Source organism: Ixodes scapularis, unplaced genomic scaffold, assembly GCF_016920785.2.
Source record: "Ixodes scapularis isolate PalLabHiFi unplaced genomic scaffold, ASM1692078v2 PGA_scaffold2__306_contigs__length_199485367, whole genome shotgun sequence".
In the NCBI taxonomy this organism is placed as follows: Eukaryota; Metazoa; Arthropoda; class Arachnida; order Ixodida; family Ixodidae; genus Ixodes; species Ixodes scapularis.
In genome coordinates, this window is record NW_024609857.1 from 89250794 (window position 1) to 89262600 (window position 11807).

General features: G+C 46.9%; 1 pseudogene; it reads left to right on the plus strand.

The window, feature by feature from the left end:
• Positions 1-10280: 10280 nt before the first annotated feature.
• LOC115319315 lies at positions 10281-11028 on the plus strand (annotated as a pseudogene).
• The last annotated feature ends 779 nt before the right edge of the window (positions 11029-11807 follow it).

The window sequence follows — 11807 nt, forward strand, 5'->3', positions numbered from 1 at the left end:
AGAATGGCGCTAAAAAAACCAACGGGCGCTGCTATTGGCTAAGGTTATGAAACCTGTGCTGCGAGTGGCTGCCCCTGGTCACGTGATTCTTTGCGCGTGGTTCGCGTTCAGAACACGTTTTTTCACTGATCTGACCACTTCGCTCTGTTTCTCTTCGATCTTCCCTGCTTCTGTTTTCACTATGAAATGCCCGCAACTCAAGCTAATACGCGTAGAAGCTTTGGTAGACGCTCTCGCTTCACAAAACCGAGAGGTTGCGGATCCCGCAAGTGCTCAGAAGCTCCAGAGTTGACTGCATCGCCCGCACAGTCAAGCTGCAGTTTGACTTCGTTGGAACCATCGGAGGACGCTTCTACGTCGCATTTTGTGAATGCTTCGCTCCCGGAGGAAGTCAATGATTTGAACACTTTCGAGAGGAAGATTTGTCTTTCGGAACGCAGCGAGGCCGAGCGTGAACCGATTGACGACAGCGATCCATCTCAATCGCTCAACGGACATCACTTTGTGCACGTTTCAGCTGTGTGGACTCTGGTGAGCGCCTTGTTGTGTCCCACTTGTTTGGGACGCGGATTGGAGTTAGCAGAAGATGGAACTGGAGCAAATTTACAGTTTGTGATCGTCTGCAGTTATTGTGGGAGATCGCGAGGGCACTGCACTTTGCGCCCGTGGGAACGACTCAACAAAACGAACTCGCTACACGCCTCTGTGTCGTCGGTCGGGACTGTGGAATGAGCTTCACGAAGCTAAAATACTTTTTTGGAGGCATGAATGCATCACCGCCGATGCATCTGAAGACCTACCAGAACATAGCAGCCAAAATGCATGACGCGTCAATGGAAGCGGCAAGCGACGCGATGAAGGAGGCCGCGAAGGCTGTGAGAAAGATGCAGGCAGAGGAGTCTCAAGGTGGAGTACAGGACGACGGAGACAATCTTCTTGACGTCTGCGTCAGTTACGACGGCACATGGCAAAAGCGCGGCCACATGTCGCACTTTGGGGTCGGGGCAGTCATCGACCTCGAAACTGGCTTGGTCCTCGATTTCTCCGTGCAGAGCAACTATTGCCATGGCTGCAACCTCGGTCCCAAGAAAGATTCGAATGAATATCAAGCTTGGGCAAAGTTGCATGAGAAAGTCTGCCAGAAGAACTTCGAAGGCTCCTAACGCGATGGAAGTGCAAGCAGCTGGTGACATCTTCAGCCGCTCAGTGGAACAGCACAACATGAAGCATGTGACAGTGCTCAGTGACGGGGGACATTAAGGCTTTCAACCATGTTGCAAGCTTAGGCCTCTCCAATAAGGATATGCAGAAAGAAGACGGTGTCAACCATGTGGCAAAGCGTATGTATGCTGGAATGGACAAGGTGAAAAAAACCAAGAAGGGGCCTGGAGGAAAAGGCAAGCTCACCAATGTCGTGATGAAGAGACTTACAAGCTTCTATGCAACTGCACTGAAGGACAATGCTCCAGATGTTGTAAAGATGCAGAGGGGGTCTTCGCAAGCTTATTTCACAGCTACTCGACTGACACCGAGCCCCGGCACCAGGCATGTCCTCAGGGTGAAAACTCCTGGTGTCATTTCAATCGCCACAAAGCCCTGGTAGCAGCTGGCAAGCCAAGTGCACCACACCCACATCGGCCAGCCTTCTCAAGGGACATAGAAAAAGAGCTGGTGCCGCTGTACAACCGTCTGTCAGAGAAGACCCTGCTGGTAAGATGCTGCAGGATGAGAACTCAAAATGCCAATGGATCCTACAATGCGCTCGTCTGGAAGAGGTACCCAAAGACCGAGTTTGCATCCCTATGTACTGTCGAAACCGCTGCTGCAATGGCGGTTCTCGAGTTTAACCTGGGTCCGCAGGGCTTTGAGAGGGTGCTCGAGATGGGCATGAAGCCTGGAAGCCATTATCTGGAGCACACAAGGAAAGCAACTGAGCTGAAGATCACGCAGGCCAAGGCAAAGGCGCTGGATACCTCGAAGACTGCCCACAAGCGAAGGAAGTTAGAAGCAGTAGCAGCAGAGCAGAAGAGGGTTGAGGAACAAGGTGTCACCTATGTAGCTGGCGGATTCTAGTGACATTCAAAGTGCAAAAAAAAAAAAAAATATCCATCTTGAAATTTTAAACGTGTTTATCTCAGCTTCACTTTTTAGTGTCAAATATCAGTTCAGGGAAGCTATCATTTCATAATCAAAATATGCGTGCAGATATATTTTGGTTTTTCTATATTGAAATTTTCTGGAGAACACTACTGTGAACTTACTTTCTGCATTTTTATGCTCTTATGTTATGAAAAGCTTATATTTATTTTAATCAAATGTACACCAAAAAAACTTTTTTTTAATAAATTTAATAATTTTTTCAATATCTTTTCATAGTCGTCTGAAGCAAGTATTCTGCTGTATGTTCCAGCAAAAAACTTACCATTTTCATTACCCTTTCTAAACGATAGCTTTCCTCAGCAGATACACTTTTTATTATGAACTTTTATGTAACTCATTGTGGGATAAATTTATAGGGTTGAAAATTTCCACAGCCTCCTGGTCCAGTGCTATGAGTACACCCTGCAAATTTCATGCAAATAAGACGAACGGTTCAAAAGTTAGCCTTCCGGAGTAGTGTTTCCCCTTAAAGCGTGTGCAAAGGAGGGTTTTTGAAGATGGCTGGTTCCAGACTGTAGATGCCAGGAAGTTGCCAAGGGACCTGCCAGAAATGGAGGAGGCCATCCACCATCTCAGCAACAACCTCTGCCCCTCGGAGAATCTTCGTATGCCGAAGGTTGTCGAAGTCCTGGGTGCAGAGTCACTTTGCTTTGTTTGATACAGGAGAGCAGCCCCCTTTGGTACCAGAAACCTAAGAGTGCACAGGTATTTCTGGTGCACACAAGCCCAAGCATTGCACCCTAGGACAGAGGTGTGTACCTGGAGGCAGTTTTCCCAGTTGGCCTGTCCTTTTCAAGTTGTCAAATGTTTCTGTGCCTACAACGTGGAGCCTGGATGACGTCACGTGCGGTGTGACAAGGGTCACGAAGGAGGGAATTTTTTCCGCCAAATTTAGTGGAAAAAATTTCCCGCTAAACTTAGCAGAAAAATTTCCCCACTAAATTTAGCTAAACAAATTCCCTGCTAAATTTAGGGGGAAAATTTCTCTGCTAAATTTTCTCCCCTTCTCTTCTCCAGGAGAGGAAGGGAGGCGGGGGAGGAGAGGCATACCCTCCCCTTTTCCTCCTCAAGAGCTGCGCTCTAATTCAGCATTACAAAGAGTTGTAAACATCTTTACCTTTTTAATTGGTAGATTTGTATTTATTTTTTTCTTTTTCAACTTACGATCGAGGTTATATTTTTTTTTCTTTTACCTTGCGATATTTTGGGGTCGCCATAGAATTGATACCGGCCTAGGTTCAAATAAATATGGCACTTCCTGCGACTACCACATCAAGTTCTCATAGAGAAATAGTCTGAAGTTTCCAAGTCAATGGCATTGCACGTGAGCATACTTAGGCCACAATATACTTTGTTTCGGCCTCAGTCGGCAAAACGTGAATGCTAGGACCTCCGAGCCAAATAGAACGATGAAGTTTTGCTCCCCCATCCCGATTGGCTTGCACTGCAGCATAAGGCAGTCGCTATAAGGGCTTATCTAAGACAAATGCTGAGAGTGAAACGTTTGCTAACAGATGGTATACATGGCAAGGATCTGGAAGCCCTCCTTGTGTTTTGAATGAAGCTCTCCAAGCACTGAAGTGCCTGGAGAGCATTTTGCCAACACAATAACCTATTGCTTTATGCCAGTCTTTTCTCTGAAAACCTTGGCAAAGGTGCCACCTCGTCACACAAGCCATGCTTTTGATGTAGAAGTTAAGAAATTGGCATGGGGATCACAAAAGGCATCGTTGGGCAATAGGAAGTTCACGTCAAGTGCACACTCCATCTAAGGAGCCTCCTGCAGTCGGAAGGTGCCACATCACTTGTCCGTGACTTTCTCACTGCCGACATGGAAGACGTACACTTTAAATTCCAAAATAAGACGGTTCACACAATAGCAGAATACTGATAAAGGATGAATAAATATCTTACTGTCAAGAAGCCAGGGGAAGATGTAACAGTTCTAGCAGAGTATCCAGTCAATGTCATACACTGCTGGCATATCCTTCGAGACAAAAGCCAATCTTTCACACCTTGAGGAATGTGAATGGCTGCAGTCATCTTGTAGCACCATTTGAAGCAGGATGTGTTCTGAGAAGATCATGCACGCGTGTCCAGTTGACATTTTTTGTTTTTCTTCGCATTTCAGGGGTGAAACTCATGAAATGTACTTGGGAGCAGCCATGGGAGCAGCTGAAACAGCTGTTTTGGAGCAGGTTGGGAGCAGCTAAAACTACATTTTAGAGCAGGCTAGGAGCAGCTCAGATCAGTTTTCAATGCACTTCAGCTTGTGTCTTAGACAAGCACAGGAGCAATTTCAATTGTGCTTAGCAGCACAGATGAACATGAGTGGTTAGGGACCTAGGTGGATGGAATAACAGTGTAACAGACGAGAAAACTTGAAACTTTGTGAGCCTTAATGAGAACCAAAAAGCAAGTCTGTGCTGTCGGGCCTGGAGAGAACAACCCAGACGTATGAAACAAGACACAGTGAGGGCTGGTGTGTTACTACTTCCCGCACGAACTATGGACTAACTTCTTTAAAACATACACTACCGTCACTTTTAAATGAGCTCGAAGGTGAAAATATTGACATTACAAAAAAATCAAAGGGTATGCTACGCGAAATGCTATTGGAAAACAGTGTTAAAGACTTTTTTTGTAGATAATCGATGCAATAAGGTGTAGTACTTTGTTTTTTGCGTGTCCTGTTTTGAAATGTCTCTGCTGCTTTGCTACACGGAGTAGGGCCTCGTCAAGCTGCAAGCCACGCAGCTTTTTGCCCTATCTCCCTCCTTTGTAAAAAAAAAGGAAAATAAATTATTATTATTATTATTATTATTATTATTATTATTAAGTACCATATGTTTCTGAAGATAGTGTCTTTGATATTTTCTGAGTGGCTTTCAGCTGCTCAAAATGCAAACCAGCACTGCTAATCACACAACTTGCACATGCTCGAGATAGTAATTATATGTGCAAACCATGCGACATGCGTAAGCAACGAACGTGCAGTTGCGTGGAGGAACAGGGCAACAAATTTCGAGTTTATCCTATTGTGCAACTCAATATCGAAGCAGCAGACTACAATTAACGAAATTATCATATTCTAAGCGATAAGCAGGAGCAAGGTTAAAGTGCGCCAAGCAGATCTATCGCTTGCGTAAGAGATGCTGGCCAACAAGGTTTCGGATCGGACCGCGTTTCAGTTCTATCAAATCACGATTTATCTTGTGGGAATGTGGTTCCAACTTCTAACGCTGAAGTACTAAAAGAAATCGTTTGCTCATTTGTTTTCAACTGGCTGACGTTCGCATCCCGGGCCGCAGAGCTTCAGGCAATCTGACACTTCACAACTCGACTTCACCTCAGCCACCTTGCTTAACCGCTGATGGTTCAAAAATAACGATCCAGTCGCAGGTGGAATCTGACCAGAGTTTTTTCGCGCACTTCCGACTCGGGGTACACAGGAAGAATAAAGAGAATAAAGGATTGCAAGGCCGACCAAGCTAAACGCGCTCATTGTTGCCAATCGAGTTGATAGAAACCAAAACAAAAACAAAATACAATTTTCTTGCCGCACATTTTGCGATTTGGTGCATAATGGCGCGAGGTATTGGCTGTGGCACAGCCAATACCTCGCGCCTTCCTTAAGCTTGTCGAAAGAGAGAGAGAAAGGGTTGATTGATGTAAGACGTTCAGCATTCAGTGCGGACGTAACTTTCTCCACTGTGTAAAAAGACACGGTGCGAGTTCTTCAATTTTGAACTGCACCATCCACAAGCCCTGTTTAGTTGCACCCGGGGATGGGCAAAATACATGCAAATATGTATTGAAATACAAATATGAAATACTTCGTCAAAAATGTATTTAATTACAAATCTAATTACATTTCCAAAGCAGCATTTAAGTACAAGATACAGATACAACCAAATGTATTTGGTCTCCTCCAAATACTTTTCCAAATACATTCCTCAAAATTTGCGTCAGCGACTTCAGGGCACCTGCAATGGGTTTCTGGGGATCTCATTTTAATTTTGCATCGCACATCGGGAGTTAGTGTGCGAGGCTCTAGCAACGTAATAGAAATATAATCTTAAAAAAATGTAATCAGCTTGGATGTAATAGGTGAAAAAAGTACAGAGCTTCAAGCAGCTTTTTTTGTCGATTACATTTTGGTATAGGCCAACAAAGAACCAAGACGACTAAGGCGTGCAGAACTAGTCAGGGAATTTTTTTATTGTTGCAAATCGCACCAGTTACGAAAATTTGGACCACCCGCGCATTTAGAATGTTCCAGGCAAAAATATGGATGGAAATCAGGCTGGACAGCATCCCAAGTTGTCACAGGCACTTATTTAGCCATTCTGCCTGTGAACGTCGATTTCGTCACTATTCTTGCCCTGGACTAGCACCGTAATCACAAAAGTCACTAAACGCTTATGCTTGATTGAGAGACACTGCATTCGGTGCAGAACATAGTTTTCTCCCTGCTCTGGACACGTCTTAGGATGAGCGAAATGAGTCGTGACAATAATTTTGAGGGATGTATTTTCGCCCACAAAATTGTATTTAATTATAATTGTATTTGAAATACCCACGTTTTAGTATTTAAATACACACGTCAAATACATTACCCAATTTGTAATTAAATACAAATGCAAAATACATAAAGTATTTGAAATACATATTTCAAATACTTGTATTTGAAATACTGCCCATCCCTGGTTGCATTGTTGCAGAACGCTCATCAGCTATGGTAGCGACTTTCAGTGTTAACAGATTTCTTTTGCCGACTACCTCAGTAAACACAAGAAAAAAGTTACAAAGCAGAGGAATTTTAGCAGAGTGCAAGATCTTGGTGTCAACCCCAGGAAGATTTTTCCCGAAGAGACATCTGCAGAAGTAAAGGAAATAGACTAGCTCTGCCAGAACTGTTTCCAGCACTTCAACCGTGAAATACAGCATGCGCAAGAAACCTCCGACAGTGTGAGGATGCGTTTATCCCAGATATTGAGGCCGTCGAGAAGCTGAATCGTTATCTACTGCCCGCAGAAGTGTCACCACTGAAGCCGCCAAGTCAAGTGAAAAACCGTTGCAGGGAATTCATCGAAAAAAAAAAAAAAAAGCCGAAATAGGAGATGCCATAATCACCGATGTTCGTATGGGGATTCAAACGGCTTATGGCCCATCCGACGTCCCACAACCATCGCAAGGGGACTGCACAGGTTCAGAGAGTGGACGCAGAACTTTCGGCCCGCATACGCTGCATGTGCTTCCCACCAAGAACACTGCCGGCTGCTGACGCTCCTTCCCGCATCTCCGACGAGGAAACAGATAGAAAGTATTGTACCAAAGACAACTCAGTACGTCATCGACAAGTTTGGTTGATACCGGTTCCTTACTCAAGACGCAAGGTGAGCAAAGAAGAGTTGTCACTAGCTCTCGAGTTTTGTACTAAGGACGAACTGGGCAGCTCTAGACAAAGCCCCAACCAGAAAGACGTTATTTCTGTGTTGGTCAGTGACAAAAAACAGTACATGCCCAAGCATTTCATGACAAGGTCAATTTGCAAGGCATTTCGCCTGTTCAAAAGTGCTTAACCAGAAACTATCATTGGCCTCACTAAGTTTCACTCCTTGCGACCTCGGTGGGTCAAGTGTGCACCCCAAAAAGATGTTTGCATATGTATATATTGCGCAAATTTCAAGCTTTACATTGCAGCTCTTGAAAGAGTTACCAGCAAGGACGTCAACATCTCTGACCTGGATCCATGTACATTTTTGCTCTGCCAACCAATGAATGCCAACTGGGCAACGCGCGAGATGCCCTAAGGATTGCCATTTTTCGCTTGAACGGCTTGGCATTCCGGAAGAAGCAGAGGTTCTGGTCGTGGCGTGGGAATCTGGCAATCTGATTAAGAAAACGTTGGATTCAGTGGTATTTATAGAAGAACTCCAGACACTCGTACGTAGGTGGATCCCTCATAATCATATTAGGCAGGTTCAAGGAAAAGCCATATACATAGAAAAGCGGTGCAATGAAAAAGGAAGCCTCAAGCTACATTTCGATTTCGTGGAGAATTGGACCATTGTGCTGCCCAATGAAGTCCAGGCCTACCACTGGCACAAAAAGCAAGTTTCAGTGTTGTGGGAACCATGGGGGTTCCCTATATCCCTATCTAGGCCTAGCTTCCAGCAGGCCGTGGGGGTTGTCGTCACAAATGGCGGTGGCCTCCGGGATACAAGGAACCGAGGCCGAATTCCTTGAGGGGGGTGGGCTTTCCCTTGCCTACGTAGGGTGAATATGCCGCCGGCACACCCTTCGAGGTGATTATGGAAGTGTCCCGTTTTGGAGTGACCTTCTACCGACCTCCCCAGGTGCATCCCTTTCCGGCAGGCTACATAAGCTGGCCAACACCTGTGGCCGGGGCTCCTGGCTGGGGGGGGGGGAAGGGGGAAGGGGGGGGGGGGGCTACGCTCGACGGAGTATTTACCGTTGTTTTACTACTCCCCCTTTTCCGTGATCCTCCCAGTTATGGCAGCGCGGACCTCTACTGGCGAAGCGTGAGCCAAAAGCCGAATAAACACGTTGTACGGTATCCCTGTGTTTGGTGTGGTCTCCCGTCCACAGGAGCCGAACTACAGTCAACGGACGAACCCAGCCCTAGCCGCCAGAGCAGCGGACTACAAAGTGGGTGTTGCCTCACAGAGATCAGCAAGGCAAGTCGAAACCCAGATTTTGCAACCGACGAGTTACAAAGTGGGTATTTGCCGAACAGAGGACTTGGGGGTAAACTAGAATCCCACATCTGGCGCCCAACATGGGGCAAAACCCAAAGCCACTCTGGCGCTAAGAATGCACTCAAAACGCGAGACAACGCTAAAAACGAGGCGGCCCACTACAATCTGCGAACTCGGGGAAGCTAATATCCGAAGTTTTGCAAAGGCAGTCCCAATACATGGCGAAGGAGGCTACATCAAGGGAAGTGCACAAGAATGCAGGATGCACAAGCTGCCTATTTTTGCAAACACGTGGTTCTCCCACCTTTTTTTTTAGATTAGCAGTGACCAAAATAGATGACCAGGCGACTGCTCGCTCCCGGATCACACCGTCGGGGGAACCACACCAATCCCATTCTGCAGGATCCGAAGGGAAAGGTAGGCCACCGCCCATTGGTCAGGTTGGTCGCCTGACGCTCTAATCACGACCACCAGGGAACACGAGACAAGTTTTCCTCGAAGACAACAGATGACCAAAAGGTCAGTCGTCTTCTTGTTTTCCATCTGTCATGTCTGCCCCCCAAAGGATGAGAGCCCCAGGTCGCAAAGGAGAGCAGTGGAATCGTGTGCCCCACAAGACCGGCGATCAGTCCCGTTCGCCCCATGGGGTGTCGCCGGTGGAAATGAGGATGATGGCTACCTGGATGAACCAGGAAGGCCAGAGGCCACCTTGGGTCTTCGTTTCGGCGGGCCCCTGGCAGGAGCAACCTCAGGTGCCCAGGAGACTGGCAGCGGCGCAGATGGAGGAGCCGTTCTGCGGCAGGACCGTTTCTGTCATCGACGGAGCAGCCAGGGAGGCCTGCCTTCATCCATCGAACCTACCTGCAATCGCTGAGCCACATGCAGCGGCTCACCGAGGCGGGTCTCCGGGGCACCAACGCGTTGGCCTTGGTGCTGGCGCGGATGGAGCGGGACCCTCTGTTCGCGGCGGCCATCATGGCCAGGGCTCCCCGTCTTCGGGAGGGGGCGGGCCCCATCATCCTGCGGCATTTGCGCCCGACGGACCAGTACGGACCTACCCAGGACCTGGCCGAGCACGTCCATTTCCCGCAGGCTACATAAGCCGGCCACCCCGTGTGGCCGGGGCTCTTGGGCAGGGGGGGGCTACGCTCGACGGAGCATTCATCGTTCTTTTACTACTCCCCCTTTTCCGTGATCCTGCCAGTTACGGCAGCGCGGACCCCCCTCCTGGTGATCTTGTCAATTAAGGCAGCGCAAACCTTTTTCTCTTGTACTGCCTACGGGCAAAGCGTGTGGCGTAAGCCAAATAAACATGTTGTACGGTATCCCTGCGTTTCACTGGAGCAGAACGGCAGTCAAAGGACGGACCCAGCTATAGCCGCCAGAGCGGCGGACTACGGAGTGGGTGTTGCCTCACAGCAATCAGCGAGGCAAGTCGAAACCCACATTTTGCAACCGATGACTTACGGAGTGGGTATTTGCCGCACTGAGGACTTGGAGGTAAACTAGAATCCCACTGTGTTTACATATGTTGCAACCCCTCGAAACTCGACACTGAGCTTCGCTGTCTGTCACGACTCTGCCCATGCCTGCTTTGCACTCAGGAAAGTCAGATTGGCTCGATGACAACCCTCCTGTTCACTTGCAAGTGACTTGTGTCAGCCATGGAGCAGCGAGCCATTTTACAACCAGACATCAACTGCATTAGTTCAGGAAACTGAAATATTCTCTAGCCAGATGGCTGTTTTCTGCAACAGAACACAGCAAAAACGCGTGTGATGTTGTTGGAGGACTTGTAAAACATCAGGCCACTCTACGCAACCTGCGACAGCCAGCAAGCATGGCGATACAAAACGCCCAAGAAATGTGAAGTGTATTGTCTCAGCGGCTCCAAGGAGTCAAGGCAATTTACTTAGAAGCAGGCCAACTATTGAAGTTTCGAAACCGGAAAACGGAAGAATGAAGGGACGTGCGCCCCGTCGCTGGAGTGCAAAAGTGGCATGTATGGCAAAGTTACACACTGGGGCTGAATTTGAAACTGACTGTCTCTCACACCGCAGAGAGCGCAATGACGACCATCTTTTTACAGTGCCCATCATATAGTGTAAGCGTGGTTTCTGCATTTTTTTTTAAACGGAATTGAAGTGTTAATAGTATGACCCAACCAAAGTATTATGTCAGGTTCCTACTTCGACGGCGCCAACCGAGGTTTTGTGCTCGTAATTTGCGTTTTAATTAAAATTGACATGTACGGCAAAGTTGGACAACAGGACTGAATTTGAAACCCACTTTTCCTCTAACCGTACTGCACCCAATACAACGACAATTTCTTTATAACTACTGCTTGAACATGCTGAGTGACGACCGCGTTTAGTATTCTGCATTTGTTAGAGAGTGAAGTATTAATTTTTGGTTCCAACAAGGTGTGTTTGGTTTGTACCTCGAGAGCGCAAGCCGGGCTGTTGTGTTTCTTTGTTTCTGAGAAGTTGTGTTTCAGGTCACGCGTATACCGAGCAGCGACATTTGAAATAAGCATGAGGGGCGGGCTCGTCACACGACGGATGCAGTTGAAGCTTTGAACTACTGCTTACTAGATGTGTTTATAAAGTCATACATCTCAAATTTAAACTTGGCCACAAATTAAACAAAATATAAAATTTTGATAAGTTTTTTTTATAGAACATAGGAGCCGTGTCTGCCGTTACCTCTTCTTCTTGTCCCTTGTTTATTTTCGTGCTGTTCCTCTTTCATGATGTGAAACCAACTTGCTCCACTTTATGCATTGTTGAACGTAGGCGTAACTGAGGCCACGGCAGCTATCAGCAAAAATGTTGATCTGGAGGGTATACATAGTACAATTCGAAGCTCTGTGTTTTTGAACGGGACAAAATAAAGCAAAACAGATTTTAATGAAAAGCACGG